We start from the raw sequence: 21,014 nt of genomic DNA, 5'->3' as shown, positions 1-21,014 counted from the left end.
CATCTCTTTCAGAATTTTCCATAGATCATTGTAATCCACACAGTCAAAGGCTTTGGCATAGACAATAAAGCAGAAATAGATGTTTTTCTGGAACTCTCTTGCTTTTTCAATGATCCAGTCGTTGTTGGCAATTTGATCTCTGGTTCCTCTGCCTTTTCTAAATCCAGCTTGAACATCTAGAAGTTCATAGTCCATGTATTACTGAAGCCTGGCTTGGAGAATTTTGAGCATTACTTTACCAGCGTGTGAGATGAGTGCTGTTGTGCGGTAGTTTGAGCATTCTTTGGCATTGCCTTTCTTTGGGATTGGAATGAAACCTGACCTTTTCCAGTCCCGTGGCCACTGCTGAGTTTTCCAAATTTGCTGGCATGTGGAGTGCAGCACTTTCACAGCATCATCTTTCAGGATTTGAAATAGCTCAACTGGAATTCCATCACCTCCACTCGCTTTGTTCGTAGTGATGCTTTCTAAGGTCCATTTGACTTCACATTCCAGGACGTCTGGCTCTAGATGAGTGATCACACCATTGTGATTATCTGGGTCATGAGGATCTTTTTTGTACAGTTCTTCTGTGTATTATTGCCACCTCTTCTTAATATCTTCTGCTTCTGTTAGGTCCAAACCATTTCTGTTCTTTATTGTGCCCATCTTTGCATGAAATGTTCCCTTGGTATCTCTAATTTTCTTGAAGAGATCTCTAATCTTTCCCATTCTATTGTTTTCCTCTATTTCTTTGCACTGATCACTGAGGAAGGCTTTCTTATCTCTCCTTGCTATTCTTTGGAACTCTGCATTCAAATGGGTATATCTTTCCTTTCCTCCTTTAATTTTTGCTTCTCTTCTTTTCACAGTTATTTGTAAGCTCTCCTCAGACAGCGATTTTGTTTTTTGCATTTCTTTTTCTTGGGGGTGGTCTTGATCCCTGTCTCCTGTACAAAGTCATGAACCTCCATCCATAGTTTGTCAGGCACTCCATCTATCAGATCTAGCCCCTTAAATCTATTTCTCACTTCCACTGTATAATCATAAGGGATTTGATTTAGGTCATACCTGAATGGTCTAGTGGTTTTCCCTACTTGCTTCAAGGTAAGTCTGTGTTTGCCAATAAGAAGTTCATGATCTGAGCCACAGTCAACTCCCATTCTTGTTTTTTCTAGTTGTTAGCAAAATATAGCCCTTGGTCATCAACTCAGGGCTTCCCAGGTGGCTCAGTGGTAAAGAATCCACCTGCCAAGCAGGAGATCCGGGTTTGATTCCTGGGCTGGGAAGATCTCCTGGAGGAAGAAATGGCAACCCACTCCAGTATTCTTGACTGGGAAATCCCATGGACGTAGAAGCCTGGCAGTCTACTGTCCGTGGGACTGCAAAGAGTTGGACACAACTGAAGTGACTAAGCAAAAACATCAACTCAACTGCAACTTTCTCCTAAAGAGTTGTACTATATGAATTCACTCTTTCAGCAAATGCTTATTCTTAAGTAGCAGTGAAAGGAAGTAAAAAAACAGGAATTAGTTTTTTCTTTCACTTTCCTGAGAACAAAGAAGATAAAGAGAACAGTGAGTTGCCTGAACCTTCCTAACTTGGAATGTCAATAGCCAAGTGTGCTTTGAAAGTGAAAATCGCTCAGTCCTGTCCAACTCTTTGTGACCCCATGGACTATGACAGTCCATGGAGTTCTCCAAGCCATAATAGTGGAGTGTAGCCTTTCCCTTCTCCAGGGGCTTTTCCCAACCCAGGGATCAAACCCAGACCTCCCGCAGTGCGGGCAGATTCTTTACCAGCTGAGCCACAGGGAAGCCCAAGAATACTGGAGTGCATAGCCTGTTCCTTCTCCAGCGGATCTTCCCGATCCAAGAATTGAACCTGGGTCTCCTGCGTTGCAGGTGGATTCTTAAACAACTAGGGAAGCCCAAAGTGTGCTTTTTTGCCCCATGACTCTGCAGGAGGCATACTTCACATCTATTTTCCTTTGACTCTATACTAAATGCGTCCTGCATCTGGTGTTTACAACACTCTTCCCTTTAAAGTTCTTCTTTTTACACATAAGAAAGAAGGCCACAGAGCCATCAAACCGCCAGACTCAATTACTGAGTTACTGAAGCCAGCCTATGACTGTCTGTGAAACCATGTAAGAGGAAGAAATCAAGATCCCAACACCTTTGTTCCTCGTCACCGACTCCTAACAGTGAGCCCTCATTTTATATACGCCCCTAGACTCCTCATGAAGCCGGGGTGGGGCACAGTTTTTGAGGCGTGAGCCTACCATCTTCCCCTCTCCTCCAGAGAAAGCCAAGATTTTGGCCAGCAACATCCTCAGTGCTGTCATTACAGCGTCTCTCAAGGTCCCTGCCTTTCGCTGCTTTCATTTCAGTGGGAGAGACAAATAATAACAAATGAAAAGTCAGGTAAGGTAAAAGTTATGAACAAAAATACAGAAAGGCAAGGCAACAGCGGGGTCAGGTGCAATTATCAGTGGAGGTGAGTCCTGAGCAGTGAAGGAGGAGCGGGAGGGGGTGGTATGACCATCTTAGCCGCAGGACCACAGAAACAGAACAAAATCACACCTGTGAGTTTAGATTTCCTAGTCACCACCTTATGAAACTAAAAAGAAACAGATAAACTTAATTTGGTTACCCCAATATATACCAAATATTATGTTGACATGAAATTGACAGAGAACACTTTGATGAGATATTTTACATGTTTTTCGTAAGAGGCCTTCACACTCCAGTGTGTATTTTGCCCTTACAGCACATCTCAAGGTCAGCCAGCCACCCACAGGGCAAGGGCTTAGCAGCCACACGTGGCCATCAGCTACCACGGCAGCACAGTACAAGGCCCGCCACTGGAGATGGATGCCCCTTCAGGCTGGGTCCTGACATGGGCCACCCACACCAAGCCAGGAACGCTGCCTACTGACCGGAAGTTCAGACAAGGGATTTTGATAGACCCTGGAGTCCTCGTGTGTGTGCCTGTGTTGTTGAAGCTGTTATAAATGCACATTTCGAGTGATCTGAGTGACAAGGAATACAGAGGGGAAATCCAGTCTCATACCCAGAAACAAAAGTGTTGAATGTTCCTTTCTTTCCTCCTGAGGCCTGAGGACAGGCACCTATCTAGGATGATCTTCTTCCCAAGGACTGAAGAATTTGCCTGGAGATGTTCCTGTTGACACGGGGTCCACGCCCCTCCATGACACACACAGATCTTTGGACAAATCCACCCTATGGCTTGTCTTGAGCGCTTCATTCTAGCAAATTCTTATCTGAGTGTTTGTGCAACTGAGTGAGGGAAAAGGCAACTCAAAATCTCCCAAGGCTTAATATTAGGAGAACGTGATCCTTGGTTTTTCCCTGCCGCAGCTGGGGCCTTAGAGCAGGCTGCTTTTCTTATCTAGGCTCTGTGTGTGAAAACATGAGGTGGGGTGGAAGTGGCGGGGCTTTGGGGGCCCCTTTCAGAGAAGACATGATTAAAACTGTCTGCAATTAAAATTGACCACAGTGTAGGAGTAATCTAACTGAAGTGGGTTTTATTGTGCTTTTGGCCAATTAGGACTTCAGGAAAACATTCACCTTTCTTTTAGAAACTTAATTCCTGAGGTATGGGGCAGAGGGCTCCCTGACTAGGATTTTTGAGAATGTCTTAGATTATTTTAGAAATACTTTCTTAGATAACCTGCAATTTCTAGTGTTAACAAATCCTATTATATCCCTCTGCCAAAGAATGTGTGTTTATAAAATGTGCATAATATGGTAAGGAAGTAAGAAACATATGGTTAGATCCTGTGAGACAAATAGGACGTGTACAGTTGAAGGACCCACACACGCTTCCCTCCTCTGCACATGCACATGAGTAGTCCAACTGGATGTTTTAACAGGGATACTGATGAACGTTGATGAACGTTGGTGGCTGCCATTAACCTCAGGTTGACGAGGCCATGATGGTGTCCGCACTAAATGACTCCGTAAACCTTCTCAAGGCCTAAAAGTTCATCTCCCTGAGAACCTCCCTTGTTACAGGGGACTGACAGATGCACAACAGGAGAAGGCGCTGTTTCCCAAGTTTAGGAGAAGAGAAGAATGACCCTGATGCTCGCTGAAAATACAGATGTGGAGCCAAAACAAGGGAAATTGCACTTGGGTGACCACTCTGGATTGAAGTGAAATTTTCAGTTCTAAGTACAAGAAGAAAGAAGGAAGTGGGGTTCTATGTGCTCTACCCCACCCCGTCTCCCTCTGCCTCTTGATGCTCCTAGCTGTCTCTCTGCCTGTTTATAGAAAGGAGAGCATAAAGATATCTTGGTAAAGACAGATGTGTTTTCTCTTTCTTAGTTATGAGAGATATAGGCCCCAGATTTCAGAGTCCATTTGCTGAACAAGGACTTCTTTTCTCTCTGGGCATATGTCAGTGATTGCTAAATTGAATGCATTGGAAATACATTAGTACATTGTAAAATTCTGGAAAGGGGGAAGATTTAGTGGATTTTAGTCTCTCAGGGATGGTCGATATGTAGCAGACTCTCTATGAACCAGGATGCACTGCATTTCTCTGTCCTGTATTTTAAAATAGGGTGTAATTAGAACATGGGATTCCCTGAGGATGACACACAGATGGCAAATAAGCACATGAAAAGATGCTCAACATCATTAGTCATGAAAGAAATGAAAATTAAACCACAATGGGTATCACTACAGACCTAATAGAATGGCTGAAATAACAAATATTGACACCAGCAAATGCTGATGGAGATGCAGAAAAACTGAATCACTGTTACATACTGGTAAGAATATAAATTCGTTATCTTCACATCGGAAAAGTTTGGCAGTGTTTGCAAAACTAAACGTATAATTACTGTACAACCAAGCAAGATAAACTTTTGGGTATTCATCCCAAAGAAATGGAGACATATGTTCACACAGAAACCTGTATGCGAATTTTCAGAAGAGCTTTATTATAATAGCCAAAACTAGAAACTACCCAGATACCCTTCAGTGGGTTGAGTCACACAAGCTCCTATCTCTCCATACCACGGAGTGTTGTTTAGTCGTCAAGTCGTGTCTGACCCTTCTGTGACCCCGCTCCTCTGTCCATGGGATTCTCTGGGCAAGAATACTGGAGTGGGTTGCCATTTCCTTCTCCAGGGGATCTTCCCAATCCAGGGATCAAACCCGCATCTCCTGCATTGGCAGGCAGATTCTTTACCACTGAGCCAGCAGGGAAGCCCCTATCACAGAATGCTACTCAGCAATTAAGAGAATTACTGATGTGTGCAACAAGTTACAAGGGAGTTCTACTAAGAGAATGAACAATCCCCAAAGTTTATATTACTGTATACTTCTATTTATGCATCATTCTTGAGATGACGGAATTATACAGATGAAGAGTCGGCTAGTAAAGATGAGTGATGGCCCAGGATTAGGGATGGGGTGAGGAGGACAGGGGGCTTCCGTGGTGGCTCAGTGGTTAAGAATCTGCCCCACCCACCAGTGCAGGATTCCTGGGTCAGGAAGATCCCCTGGAGTAGAAAGTGGCAACCCACTCCACTATTCTTGCCTGGGAAATCCCATGGACAGAAGAGCCTGATGGGCTACAGTCTATGGGGTCACAAAGAGTCAGACATGACTTAGTGACTCAACAGCAACACAAAAAACTTTTGAAGATCTGAACTTTTCTAAGTGAAAGTGAAAGTCATTCAGTCGTGTCCAACTCTTTGCAACCCCATGGACTATACAGTCTATGGAATTCTCCAGGCCAGAATACTGGAGTGGGTAGCCTTTCCCCTCTCCAGGAGATCTTCTCAACCCAGGGATCGAACCTAGGTCTCCTGCATTGCATGTGGATTCTTTGCCAACTGAGCCACAAGGGAAGAAAACTTTTCTAAATGACACTTAAATTGGCCAAATAATTAACCATATAAAAGTTACTAGTTGCTTTCTGTCAAAAGAATTTATTGTTTTTATCTTTTCCATATTACTGAATTATTCCCCCTTATCCATATCACTGAGGATATACAGCAGGAAGTTCTGTAAAACCTTTTCTAAAATTATATATAAGTGAAATGTATCATTGGAAACTGGGACTCTTGAAACGTTTTGCTGAACCTTTTATTATAGAATGACTAAATAGGAGAAGTAGATGGTTTCACAGGCAATGAGATCCACAGGTTGGGAAAGAAACCGTTGCCTAAATGAAGCAATGACAGTGAATGAAATATTTCATGTAGGCAAAATTGCTTTCATTGATGGAACCTACAACCTGCAAGTAAATGCAACTAGGGAATCAAGGACTGAACAGTGTGTAAGCTCACATATAGAGACAGCAAAGAATAGAGGCAGGTCAGCAAGCAAGGAGAATCACAACGTAAAATGCTATCTTCCACTTCATCTTTCCTAGGAAACACAAAAGACCCAAGTCAAAAATTAATTCATGGCCAGTGCATTGAGCAAGCTATCTCTACCGCTGAACAGGCCTTAGGTGCTCTGGATGAGTAACAAATGAATAATGAAACACTTGAAAGGCTAAGACATTTGTATAATTATGGAACCTGCTGAGAAAGAAGCAGCTATAATGAAAGCCATGGGGAAAATGTAAAACAGAGCATTCTGGGTAATCCCCTAATCATGCTTTTTAACAAGAGAAAAGCCCTTTCAGGCATGTACCTTTCATTCCCCTAGAAATTCAGTGCTGAGTTTCCAAAGAGAAAAATTATTAAAAGCAATAAATATTCTTGAGAATTTTTCTTTACTCATTTGGAAAGACAAATGAAGGATAAATATTCCAGAAAAAAATAATCAAGTTTTTGGTAAAGGAGCTTTTTCATTGTCCTGAGCTCAGAGTACTTTCTGATCTAGAAATCAATATTATTACGCTCTTGGAGCAGACTTGGGTTCCGTCTCAGTGTTGTGTGGACAGTTGTCAGCAGCCTCAGACCCCTCCGCTTCTCTGGGATGGTCCCCCACACCTGCCCCGCGGCCACCATCCTCACTCATCACTGACTTGACAGAGTCATTCACAGCTTTAGTTAATTACCTGCTGCTTAATGCAATATACCAGGGATGCGTCCCGGTTTCTCACATTCATTCTTTCTTTAAAAACCTTTTTATTTTATATTGGAGTAGAGCCGATTGACAGTGTTGTGAGACTTTCGGGGGTGCAGCAGCGTGACTCAGCCACACATGTACATGTATCCATTCTCCCAACTTCCCTCCCATCCAGGCTGCCACATAACATTGAGCAGAGCTTTCTGTGCTATAAGTAGCTTCTTGTTGGTTATCCATTTTAAATACAGCAGTGTGTACATCACATTCAGTTTTGACAGCCCACTTCTGCCCCAGAAACAATTTTAACTGACAAAGAAACAAGACAGCAGACATGCACCATCTTCTCTGTGAGTCCTCCCAACACCTCCCCTCCCTTTCTCCTTGTCCTAGTTATTGTTGTTGTTTAGTCGCTAAGTCGTGTCTGACTCTTTTGTGATCCCAAGGACTGTAGCCCACCAGGCTCCTCTGTCCACGGGATTTTCCAGGCAAGAAAACTGCAGTGGGTTGCTGGGCCCTCCTCCAGGGGATCTTCCCGATCCCGGGATCGAACTTGCATCTCCTGCATTGGCAAGTGGGTTCTTTATCACTAGCACCACTTGGGAAGCCCAGTTACAGATTACTGCAAAATAAACCCCAGTATCAGTCTGATAAAACAACATCCACTTTATTCTGTCTGTGGATGCTATGTTCAGGAAGTTAGACCAGGCCCTGAGACAATGGCTTGTCTGTTCTGTGGGATCTGGGTTCCCAACTAGGAGTGCTCAAATGCCAGGGCTAGCATCCCCTGGCATCGTTACTCATCCATCTGCTGCCTGGACTGAGATGACTCAAAGGTTGGGCTCCCCCGGGCCTGGAGCTCCTGCATGCGGCTCCTCTGTGCAACTTTGGCTTTCTCTTAGTTTAACTGCTTCAGGTGGAGCAGCCTTCTTACATGGAGGCCCCCACAAGTGCCTTGTAAGGGAGGCAGAAGATGCATGGCCTTCTATAGCCCAGCCTCAAAAGTCACACAGGAATCCTTCCACCAATTTCTGTTAGAGCAGTCCCAAGCCTGCCGAGCTAAAGGGAGGACATAGATCTCCACCACTGGAGGGGAGGAGCTACAAAGAGTTTGTGCAATTTATATCTCATGTGGGTTCTGGGTTTGACCTTCTGCATGCTTCTGGATCTCGGGTTCTTTTCTTCTCCCCACCACCTAGATGACCTGGCCACCCCTCTTTCTCATCTCCCTGCACATACTCTTAGGCTCTGCTCAGCCACAGTCTGTTCTCCATCCTGCAACCTGGATAATCGTAAAAACCCAAATATGCTTCTCACCAGCCGCTAACCCCTCTGAGATTGAAATTCCGAGCGCTTAGCTCAGCCCCCAAGGCCCAGTGTGGTTTATTCCCTGACGACCTGTCTCGTTGCCCAATCCTGGGCCGCTGAGTTGGGCGACCATCCTGAATGCCTCAAGGCCTTTGCACACGCTGGTCCCTCTGCCTTGAATGCTTTTCCTTGTAGGCCCCATTCATTTGCACCCCAAAACTCCTGACTCATGATTCAGCTCTCTGCCCAACACCATGGTCACACAGGGCCCTTCTCCACCCCCACAGTGAGTCTGAGCGCCCTGTGATGTGTTCTTACAGTACTCTGTACTTTGCCCCTGTCTGGCCCAGCATTGCCTATAACTGTCTTGTGTTAGGTTGTACAATTGGCCACATTGTGATCTCCTCCTTCAGTCTACGCCCTTAAGATATGAGGCTCCCGATGATTCCATCAAGAGGTGAAATCTAGGACTTTCCTGGTGGTCCAGAGATTAAGAAGCCGCCTTGCAATGCAGTGGACACAGGTTCAATCCCTAGTCTGGGAAGATTCCACACGTCACAGGGCAACTAAACCTGTGTGCCCCCACTACTGAGCCCTCACTCTAAAGCCCACAAGCTGCAACTACTGAACCTGTGTTCTGCAACTATTAATACTAAAGCCTGTGCTAGAGCCTGTGCACCACAATGAAGAGTAGCCCCCACTCCCCACAAGTAGAGAAAGCCCACACATAGCAACAAAGATTCAGCACAGCCAACAATTAATTAATTAATTTTTTAAAAAGAGGTGGAATCTATACATGAGACTTGGCTGTGAAATTGCTTTGGCCAATAGGGCTTTGACAAACACAGCACCAGAAGAAGTTTGCAAGGTGCATGTGCTTTGGGGCCTGCTCTGTTGCAATGACTGGACCCCCAAGACTACCAGATATGAACGAGCTTACTGTACATTGGAGTCACGTGGCACTGGGGCTCCCTGCATCATACCACAAGGCCATCCTGTGTCAGCCAGCCTCCCCTGCCCTTTCACTGGCCAGACACAGGGGACAGCCCAGCAGAGACAAGCCATACTGGACGCCCAGTCAGGATGACTCTGTAATCAGATGCACAGCAACCGATGGTTGTGGTTTGAAGCCACCATATGTTAGGGGAAGCTGATGGATATGCCTGTATTCGGATCAGTACTTTATGGTGTCAATAGCCTCACCGGACTTCAAACCTCATCAAGGCTGATACCAGATGCACGCTAATGATTTTCTTCTTTAAGATCTATTTTCTTGGCTGCACTGGGTCATCATTGCTATGCATTGGCTGTCTCTGGTTGCAGAGAGCAGAGACCACTCTTTTTCGTAGTGTGTAGGCACAGCTCATTGCTGTGGCTTCTCCTGTTGCAGAGCATAGGCTCTGAGGCTCAGGAGTTGTAGCACTGGGGCTTAGTTACTCGAGGCATGTGGGATCTTCCCAGACCAGGGAGCGAACTGGTGTCCTTTGCATTGCAAGGTGGATTCTTAACCACTGGAACTTTCTGAGTGGACAGAAACATCCCTAACTTGACAGCAGTGATGATGACACAAGGGCACGGGTTTGTCAAAACTTAGAATTGGTACAATTCCTTGTACATGAAAGATTCTCAATGAAAGTGATTTCCAAAGGGCTAAGGAGGGTCCTTCTCTCTTTCCAGCTCCTTCTCTCCCACCTGTGCCCACGGCCCTCTGGGTTGGAGCACATAGAGAGACGAGGGGAAGGGGCATGAGAGATGGCCGGCTCCTGATGGAGTTTTAGAAACTCCACCCTCCAAATTGCCAGCTGACTGTTCTGCCCTCCTTGCTTCCAGGGGCAGGAGTGTCCCCCAGTCACTGTGTCCCCACACTCCAGAGCCTCAGCAGAGCCATCTCTCACCAGGTCTTAGGTGGGAGGGCAAGGGGCTCATGACACAGTTGTCTATCTCTCAAGACTCTGCATCTTTTTTATTTTGGAATATAATTTTCTTAGAAAGGTGTGTTAGTTTCTGCTATACAACAACATGAGCCAGTCATATGTACACATATATCCCCCTCCTTCTTGAGCCCCCCTACCAGCCCTCCCCATCCTACCTCTCTAAGTCATCACAGAGCACCGGGCTGAGCTCCCTGGGCTATGCTGCAGGTTCCCACTAACTATTTTACGCACGGTAGAGTATATATGTCAAAGCTACTGTCTCAATTCATCCTACCTTCCTCCCTCCCCACCCTGTGTCCAGAAGTCCATTCTTTACATCTGCACCTCTATTCCTGGGCAGCAAATATGTTCCTCAGTACCATTTTTCTAGATTCCATGCTGCTGCTGCTGCTGCTAAGTCACTTCAGTCGTGTCCGACTCTGTGTGACCCCATAGATGGCAGCCCACCAGGCTCCCGTCCCTGGGATTCTCTAGGCAAGAACACTGGAGTGGGCTGCCATTTCCTTCTGCAGTGCATGAAAGTTAAAAGTGAAAGTGAAGTCGCTCAGTCATGTCTGACTCTTTGCCACCCCATGGACTGTAGCCTACTAGGCTCCTCCACCCATGGGATTTTCCAGGCAAGAGTACTGGAGTGGGGTGCCATTGCCTTCTCCCCTAGATTCCATATATATGTGTTAATATACAATATTTGTTTTTCTGACTTACTTCACTTTGTATAACAGGCTCTAGGTTCATCTGCATCCCTACAACTAACTCAATTTCTTTCCTTTTTATGGCTGAGTAATATTCCATTGTATATATGTATCACATCTTTATTCATTTGTTGAGGGACATTTAGATTGCTTTTATGTCTTGGCTATTGTAAACAGTGCTGCAATGATCATTAGAGTACATGTGTCTTTTTGAATTATGGTTTTCTCAGGGTATATGTCCAGTTGTGAGACTGTTCAGTCTGTATCTTTTTCTGCCCCGATCCTGCCGTGGTGTCTTTGTAAATTTCTATTTGGTCAGGAAATTCAGGCTCCATGGGAACTGGCATGTGGAACCAAGTTGGCATCCTATTATAAATGATGACCGTACTGGGTTTTTGTTTGGAGGTTGTTGTCTATTGTACCTTTGTTTTATACCATCCAGCTTCTGCCAGCTATTCCTGAGATAATAGCAGCCTGAATTTGCTTTGGTGATGAGTATTTCTCCAAATCAGTCCAGGTGATTCCAGAAAAGACAGCTCCACAGAGGAATTCAACATGTAACTTGGTCTGAACGGTAAGGAACCTATTGCCTTAGCAGATATCCAAGGGAGAACATTCCGGGCAGAGGAACTATTATGGATTGAATTGTGTTCCCCCACAAACGGATACATTAAAGCCCTAAGGCCTCCAAGTGACCCTCTTCAGAGATAGAGCATTTAAGGAGTTAATTAAGGTTAAGCGAAGTCATAAGTGTGGAACCCTGATCTGCTAGGACTGATGGATGAGGAGAAGAGGAAAAGACACTAGCGCTCTCTCTGCCATGAGGACACAGCAAGAAGGTGACCGTCTGCAAGGCTGGAAGGGGACTTACCCTTCAGCCATGATGGCACCCTGATCTTGGACTCTCAGCCCCCAAAACTGTGAGAAAGAAAAGTTTGTTGTTGAAGCCTCCCAGGTACTGTACTTGGTTACAGTAGCCCAAGCTGACTGAGACAGGAAGTGACCCATGCAGAAGACCTGAGGTTCAAGGCTTTTCAGGGACAGCAGAGGGAGCAGGAGCTGTGGGGAGGTTTTTAGCAGAACAGGACCAACTCAACTGCGTTCACAGGACCCACCTGGACCTGGAGGGGGAGCAGTGGGCAGCACTAGGGGGAGAGGAGGACCCTGCCTTCTAGGCGCAGAGGGGCAAGGGATCGATGACAAACGGTGTCTCCCAGGGAGCAGGAGGGAGGCTCACTGGGACCAGAGGAGGATTCGTGGGCTGGCTAATAACCATGATCTCAGAGGATGCCTGGAGGGGCTGCAGGGGCTGGGATGGGCCAGATATTCTTGGAGCCATAACAAGCAGGCCTCTCTAGCTTGGCCTAGGAGAAGAAATAAAAACTCCTGGGGTTTGGGGCTCGTGGAAGCTGTTGTTGTTCGGTTGATAAGTTGTTCCAACTCTTTGTGACCCCATGGACTGTCACACACCAGGCTTCTCTGTCCTCCACTATCTCCCAGTTTGTTCCTATTCATGTCCATTGAGTCTGTGATGCCATATGATTATCTCATCCTCTGCTGTCCGCTTCTCCTCTTGCCTTCAATTTTTCCTAGCATCAGGATTTTTTCCAGTGGGTCAGGTCTTAACATCAAGTGGCCAAAGTATTGGAGCTTCAGTTTCAGCATCAATCCTTCCAACGAATGTTCAGGGTTAATTTCCTTTAGGGTTGACTGGTCTGAGCGCTGTGCTGCAAAGTAAACAGGGACGAGTCTAGTTACTGCAAATCATTCTCCCTCAACACTTCCAACATGCAAAGTGCTTCAAGGTAGGGAAAAAAGAGAACTGAGGGGAGGGGGGATGAAAAAGGTGCTGCCTTCACAAGGAGGGGAATGGAGAAGCCACTCTGGGTGTAGAGCCCATCTCAGCCACCATCACTGAATCCAGTTGCTGAAGCAGCTCCACACCACAAAAACAAATCTGCAGAGAACCCAGCAGATGTCTACTCTGACGTTACACGTCTCCTAGATTAAAGAGCCATTGATGAGCTAGGACCTGGAAGCAACCTAGATGTCCATTGGCAGATGAATGGATAAGGAAATTGTGGTACATATACATAGTGGAATACTACTCAGCTATAAAAAGGAACACATTTGAGTCTGTTCTAATGAGATGGATGAACCTAGAATCTATCAAACAGAGTGAAGAAAGTCAGAAGCAGAAAGACAAATAGCATATTTTAATACATATACAGAAGAAGGCAATGGCAACCCACTCCAGTGTTCTTGCCTAGAAAATCCTGTGGACAGAGGAGCCTGATGGGCTGCCGTCTATGGGATCGCACAGAGTCGGCCATGACTGAAGCAACTTAGCATGCATGCATGCATTGGAGAAGGAAATGGCAACCCACTCCAGTATTCTTGCCTGGAGAATCCCAGGGACAGAGGAGCCTGGTGGACTGCTATCTGTGGGGTCGCACAGAATCGGACACGACTGGTGTGACTTAGCAGCAGCAACACATATATATGGAATCCAGAAAGATGGTACCAACAATCCTATGTGCAGGGCAGCAAAAGAGACACAAAGAACTAACTTTTGGACTCAGTGGGAGAAGAAGAGGCTGGGATGATTTAAGAGAATAGCAGTGAAACATATGCATTACCATATGTAAAACTGATGACCACTGTGAGTTTGATGTATGACACAGGGCACCCAAAGCTGGTGCTCTGTGATAACCTGGAGGGAGAGGATGGGAAGGGAGGTGGGAGGGAGGTTCAGGGTAGAGGGGATACATGTATACCGATGGCCAATTCATACTGATGTATGGCAAAAACCATCACAATATTGTAATTATCCTCCAATGAAAACAAATAAATAAATTTTAAAAATAAAAAATAATTTAAAAAAAAAGAGCCATTGGTGTTATCTAGAGAAAGAAGAGGGCAAATGATTGGAGTTTCATTTTCCTCTGAACAGCACATCACATTAGTGATCCAGGAGGCTGGGAGCTGCCACTCTCCTTTGTTGTTCCCAGAGCAATTTAGCCAACATTTCTTTCTAAACATCTCTTCCCCAGCATCTCCTTGTGGGCATCACACAACCCATCATGGGGCCAACAAGCTGCAGCTCAGGGGTATAATTTCACTATATTGATTGATACCGAAAATGGAATGCTCTCAGGTTACTTTCCTGTCTTAGTTTTATCCTGGAAATGCCCCAAGGGACATAGTCATAAGGCTCTGGTGTTGTTTTCAAGATGAGCAGAAATACCCTTCTACATGAGTTTTTTAAAACTTATTTGTGGAACTCACAATGACATCCCCCTTCTTTCCTATGGCTGCTCAGCTCTTTCCAGCACATTTCTTCCTGATTTTTCATAGAAAAGCAGGGATTTTCCCATCCAAGAGGAAAGGGAAATACCACAGTAAGTACCCTATGTACAAAAAAGTTCTGTTCCGAGAATGCATTCATAAGTCAAATTTATTCGTAAGATCAACAATGTTAGCCTAGGCACTCAACTAATACAACCAGTTACGTAGTACTGTACTGTAATAGGTTTATAATATTTTTCACACAAATAATACATAAAATACAAATACAAAAAATAAAGAAAACATTTTTTTTAATCTCACAGTACAGTGTACCACTTTTAGAGGGTGCACACACATGACAATGTATGCCAGACGTGTGAACTAACTTACATAATTGGACGTGTGAACACATGTTCTCATCTTTGAAAGTTCACAACTTGAAGGTTTGTATGTAGGGGACTTAACTGTACTATTACCAGCATGCAGCATTTCCCCTGCACTGCTACAGATGTCTGTGGTAATTAAACCAAAGGGAAACCGTATGCAAAAGCCCAGTCATCTGGTTCAAGATGGTAGAATGAGATACAAGGTTTCCTTGTCTCCCTCACTAAAATCATCCAAGAGAAGTACAAGTGGGAGTAAATCCGTGGAAACCAAGGAAAGGGAGCAGAGTGGACGATGGAGACCATCAGCCTTTGAAGACTCTGACAGATTTCTAGAAGACAGGAGGTGGAAAGATGCCAGTAAATGGGTTGGAAGAGGCAGGTGGAACCCACAGGGTGGGGTTGGGGAGACAGGCCGCGTCTGCAGTGCACAGTTGGTGGGGAGATGACAATGATGATCATACTCACTTCATATCTATGCCCTTAAATGAAATAAAACAAAAGCTTGTATTTACCTTTTATGCCCTCCATGCACCTAGGAAGAAAAGTTAATGCCTTGTGAATTATTACACACACCTCCAGATCTCTGGCTGAAGTCCATTCTCTCACTAGTTTTACCAGTCTGCCTCAGATTGTAACCCACAGGGCCAGTTACAGGGTTAGTCATTGGTAACACCCACGAATGGCAGTGCTGACTTTTGTCACTTTATTTGTGAGTTCAGTAGGTACACATCAGAGTAATGGGAAAGACTGACTCATTTCAGCTTGTTGGCTATCTTCTCTACCAGACTCTTTTCTTTTTAATTAATTTTTATTGGAGTATAGTTGCTTTACAATGTTGAATTAGTTTCTGCTGGCCAGCAAAGTGAATCAGTTTTCCGTATGCATATATCCCCTCTGTGTTTGGATTTCTTTCTCATTTAGGCCATCTCAGAGCCTGGAGTAGCGTTCCCTGTGCTACACAGCAGGTCCTCTTTTGTTGTCTATTTCATGCATATGATCAATTGTGTGTATATGCCAATCCCAACCTCCCAATCCATTCTACCCCCACTTGTCCCCATTGGTGCCCATATGTTTGTTCTCTACGTCTGTGTCTATTTCTGTTTTGTAAATAAGATCATCCATACCATTTTTTCTAGATTCCACACGTATGCATTAATACACAACATTTGTTTTTCTCTTTCTGACCTACTTCACTCTGTCTGACCATCTCTAGGTGTCTACCAGATTCTTAAAAGCTCCATGCACAGTGGGGCACCACACGGGTATTTATCGATTTATCTATCTATTGACAAACCCAAAATGTTCTCAACGAATATGAGGTAGTAAGGGGGTACAATTTTAAAATAAGGATAAATCTAACTGAAAATTTACTATTTATTATCACCATGTTCTAGATATCCTAAACAATGTCAGTGATAAAAATATTCATTTTTGCTGGACACTCAATCAGTACTATTCATATCTTGTCACACTACTCACTCATTATCACCCATCCTTCCCAGTCCCTGGGAAGGGACTAGGCTCTGCCCATAAATCAATATAGATCTTTACCTCTGGTCCTATCTCCTTCTAGGCAATGTAGACCATCAGCTTTACTGCCTTCTCATGGGTCGTGCTCTATACAAAACTGGAAACCTTTCAGGTCACTCAGAGCAGCACACTTAACTTTGATACAGACTACCTCCAAATCCCACAGAGGCACACCAAGCATTGTATATCTTTCTGAGAAGTAAAGAACACAATTCACAGCAACATTCTTTCAAATTAGAGACAACATCCCCAAATGTCCTGTGACGCTGGACTCCAGAAACTCCACCAAGGACACAGACCTTGGTGGTTTGGGCTGAAAAATGTTCGTCTTCCATTCTTTTGCATATGTGTCTCACCAACACATGTGTCCCAACATCAGCTCTTGGAGTCCTGTCAGCATGATGCTATCAATGCTGTGAATGACTCAGAATACTGTCCTGCAGGTCAGTGAAATGGGAAATGTGTGGGAAAGAGCCAGAGCATTGAAATACCCCTGAGGCAAGACACTGAAGATGTTCTTCTTAGCCAAAGAAAGTTCTCAGTTCCTTTGTTATTTGGCATTAAGCAGGAAAAAATTCCTTATCTTTAGCTGCATCCTTAATGACTGGAGGTCTTTTGATTTGCTCCACTAAGGAGGCTGTATCTCGAAAAGCAACTGCAATTAGAGACATCACCTGGAATTATCCACTGTCATTATCCAGTTTTCATCTGCCTTTTGCCCTGGCTATATTAGAGAGCTAAATGGACCATGGTGGGAGTCTACATCCTTGCATCTTTAGTCATGAACAGTGCCAATATCCCGTGAACTTCCCTTGGGCATTTGCCATTGCTTTTGGCTCTTTGTCAACAGTAAGGAAGGCTATGTGGGGCTTTCTCTTTTTTTTAATGAATTAATTTTTTTATAGAAGGATAATTGCTTTACAGACTTTTGTTGTTTTCTGTCAAACCTCAACATGAATCAGCCATAGGTCTGCATATATCCCCTCCCAGTTGAAACTCCCTCCCATCTCCCTCCCACCCCACCCCCTAGGTTGATGCAGAGCCCCTGTTTGAGTTTCCTGAGCCACACGGTAAATTCCTGTTGGCTATCAATTTTACGTATGGTAATATAAGTTTCCATGTTACTCTTTCCATACATTTCACCCTCTCCTCCCCTTTCCCCATGTCTGTAAGTCTATTCTCTATGTCTGTTTCTCCATTGCTGCCCTGTAAAATAAATTCTTCAGTATCATTTTTCTAGATTCTGTATATATGTGTTAGAGTATATTTATCTTTCTCTTTCTGACTCATTTCACTCTGTATAATAGATTCTAGGCTCATCCACCTCATCAGAACTGACTCAGATGTGTTCCTTTTTATGGCTGAGTAATATACCATTGTGTATATGTACCACAACTTCTTTATCCATTCATCTGTTGATGGGCATCTAAGTTGCTTCCATGTTCTAGCTAGCTACTGTAAATAGTGCTGCAATGAACAATGGGATACATGGGTCTTTTTCAATTTTGGTTTCCTCAGGGTATATGCCTAGATTGGGATTGCTGGGTCATATGCTGGCTCCATTCCTAGTTTTTTCACCTTCCATAGTGACTATATCAATTTACATTCCCATCAACAGTGCAAGAGCATCCCCTTTTCTCCACACCCTCTCCAGCACTTATTGTTGGTAGACTTTTTGATGAGGGCCATTCTAACCAGTGTGAGGTGATATCTCATTGTAGTTTCGATGTGAATTTCTCTAATAATGAGTGATGCTGAGCATCTTTTCATGTGCTTGTTAGCCATCTGTGTGTCTTCTTTGGAGAAATGTCTGTTTAGGTCTGTTTCCCACTTTTTGACTGGGTTGTTTGCTTACCTGGTATTGAGTTGTATGAGCTGCTTGTATATTTTGGGAATTAAACCTTTGTCAGTTGTTTCATTTGCTACTATTTTCTCCTGTTCTGAGGGTTGTCTTTTCACCTTGCTTAGTTTCCTTTGTGCAAAAGCTTTTAAGTTTAATCAGGTCCCACTTGTTTACTTTGGTTTTTGTTTATATTACTCTAGGAGGTGAGTCATAGAGGGTCTTGCTTTGATTTATGTCATCGAGTGTTCTGCCTATGTTTTCCTCTAAGACTTTAATAGTCTCTGGTCTTACATTTAGCTCTTTAATCCATTTTGAGTTTATCTTTGTGTATGGTGTTAGGAAGTGTTCTAATTTCATTCTTTTACATGTAGCTGTCCAGTTTTCCCAGAACCATTTATGGAAGAGGCTGTCTTTGCCCCATTGTATATTCTTGTCTCCTTCATCAAAAATAAGGTACCCATTGGTACATGGGTTTATTTCTTGGCTTTCTATCTTGCTCCATTTGGTCTGTATTTCTGTTTTTGTGCCAGTACCATACTTTCTTGATGACTGTAGCTTTGTAGTAAAATCTGAAGTCAGGAAGGTTGATTCCCAGCTGCATTTTTCCTTCTCAAGACTGCTTTGGCCATTCAGGGTCTTTGTTGTTTCCATATGAATTGTGAAATTTTTTGTTCTAGTTCTGTGAAAAAATGTCATTTGATAGGGATCACATTGAATCTATATATTGTGTTTGGTACTATAGTCATTTTCAAAATATTGATTCTTCCTACCCAGAAACATGGAATATCTCTCCATCTGTTTATGTCATCTTTGATTAATTTCATTAGTATCTTATAATTTTCTGTGTACAGTTCTTTTGTCTCCTTAGGTAAGTTGATTCCTATATATTTAATTCTTTTTGATGCCATGAGAATGGGATTGATTCTTTAATTTCTCTTTCTAATTTTTCATTGTTAGTATATAGAAATGCAAGTGATTTCTCTGTATTGATTTTGTACCCTGCAACTTTGCTAAATTCACTGATTAGCTCTAGCAATTTTCTGATACTATCTTTAGGGTTTCTTATGTACAGTATCATGTCATCTGAAAATGGTGAGAGCTTTACTTCTTCATTTCCAATCTGGATTCCTTTCATTTCTTTTTCTTTTCTGATTGCTGTAGCTAGGACTTCCAGAACTATGTTGAGTAATAGTGGTGACAGTGGACACCCTTGTCTTATTCCTGGTCTTTGAGGGAATGCTTTCAGTTTTTCAACCATTGAGAATAATATTTGTTGTAGGCTTATCATATATGGCCTTTACTATGTTAAGGTAGGTTCCTTCTATGCTCATTTTTTTAATTAGTTTTAATCATAAATGAGTGCAGTATTTTGTCAAACACTTCTTCTGCATCTATTGAGATGATCATATGGTTTTTAACTTTCAATTTGTTAATCTTTAGGGATTGCTCCACAATCCCTAAACTCCAGCTCCCAGCCACTGCTCTTTCCAGGGGACCTGCGTCCCTTTCTGCGGTATGTGTGGCTATACTACACTTGATCTTAGCCAAAAGGCCAAGAAGCGATTGGTATGTGTGGCTATAGAAAGGACTGTCTGATTCTCATTCCATTAAGGCTGCCACAGATCAGCTGTTCACTCTCAGCCTTAAATGTTTCTCCTCTGATTTAGACACTTGACCAGATGTGGGGATCAGACCACTCTTCAATTCCCCTACCCACTGAGGGCAGGTCCAGTCCTACGAACACTCAGGTTTTTCCCCCTAGTTCCTTCATCCTACTGAGTTTTGCGTGATTCTATTCTTTTCTGCTGGTCAGATACTCCTGTCCACTCTCAGCTGGAATTCTGCATGGCCTTCTGTGTCTGAAGGTGTAATCCTGATTTATCTGTGGAGATAACCTCAACATCCACCTACTCCTCTGCCATCTCGTTCTGTTTATGTGGGGCTTTCTACCATAACAACTTCACCCCCTGGACCAGGAGACCAGTGGTAAAATTGCACCAGTTAGTGAGGTCACCTAACCAACGCTCTGTTCAGGAACTGGGAAAGTAAGTACAGGGTAGATGTATACAGAAAATAGCTAAATAGATTTAGTAGACTACTTAGCTAAGTAGTATACTTGGATCCTATTCCATATATCATATTAATAAGCCCCTCTACACACTCCCAGACTGGCCAATGGACCACAGTAACTGAGTTGGTCTATGGGTATTAGCCTCAGAGAACATTCCCTGTGTATTTTCCCATGCAAAGTTATTCTGTTAAGTGGCTATAGGCTTTAGGGAAAGGTGAGGAAGTAAACTCATAGCACGTTTTGTGAGAATATCATGTAGTCCTCCTTGAAAGACTACAGGAGATCATGGCTTGTGGATTAGTTCCATTAAGAGCCTTTGATTTCTCATCATGATGTTCAGTCCATGCCTCTATTCCCCAGAGCTGAAAGTTCTCCATTTTAAAAATCAAACAGAACCTCAGTAAACTGCTTGCCAATTTCATTCCTAGGGCCTTGGGAGTGAGAACACCCAAACTGACCTGGAGCCTATTATGGTGATCAAATTAGATTTGCGTGTGCTTACGTGGCTTCCACCTCCCCAGAACCAACATTGAAATCAAAGAGTCCATGTAAACCAAATCTTTAATCCACATTATCCTCAGCCTAACATTGAGTGGTGTTAGTGCTCCTAGAGGTAGCAAAACAACTCAGAATCCAGCCTTCAAGTAGTTCACTCATATAGACACTTCAACCCAACATAAAAATATATTCTCTTTTTCCTTGGTCTTAGACAACCATAATCCATTCCCATTCTGACTTACTTCATTTTTTATGACAGTCCCTAAGTCCATTCATGTCTCTACAAGTGACCCTACATTGTTCCTTGTTATGGCTGAGTAATATCCCATTGTATCCATGCACCACATCTTCTTGAGCCATTCATCTATCTGTGGACATCTAGGTTGCTTCTGCCCTGGATATTATAAGTAGTTCTGCAATGAACACT

At 43.6% G+C, this 21,014-nt stretch overlaps 1 pseudogene; it reads right to left on the bottom strand.

The window, feature by feature from the left end:
• Window positions 1-19,352: 19,352 nt before the first annotated feature.
• Window positions 19,353-19,582, bottom strand: LOC122673126 (annotated as a pseudogene).
• Window positions 19,583-21,014: the final 1,432 nt, after the last annotated feature.

The sequence above is a fragment of the Cervus elaphus genome, chromosome 16 (assembly GCF_910594005.1).
Source record: "Cervus elaphus chromosome 16, mCerEla1.1, whole genome shotgun sequence".
Lineage (NCBI taxonomy): Eukaryota > Metazoa > Chordata > Mammalia > Artiodactyla > Cervidae > Cervus > Cervus elaphus.
The sequence above is the reverse complement of the archived record's forward strand: the minus strand, read 5'-3'. Positions and strand labels throughout refer to the sequence as shown.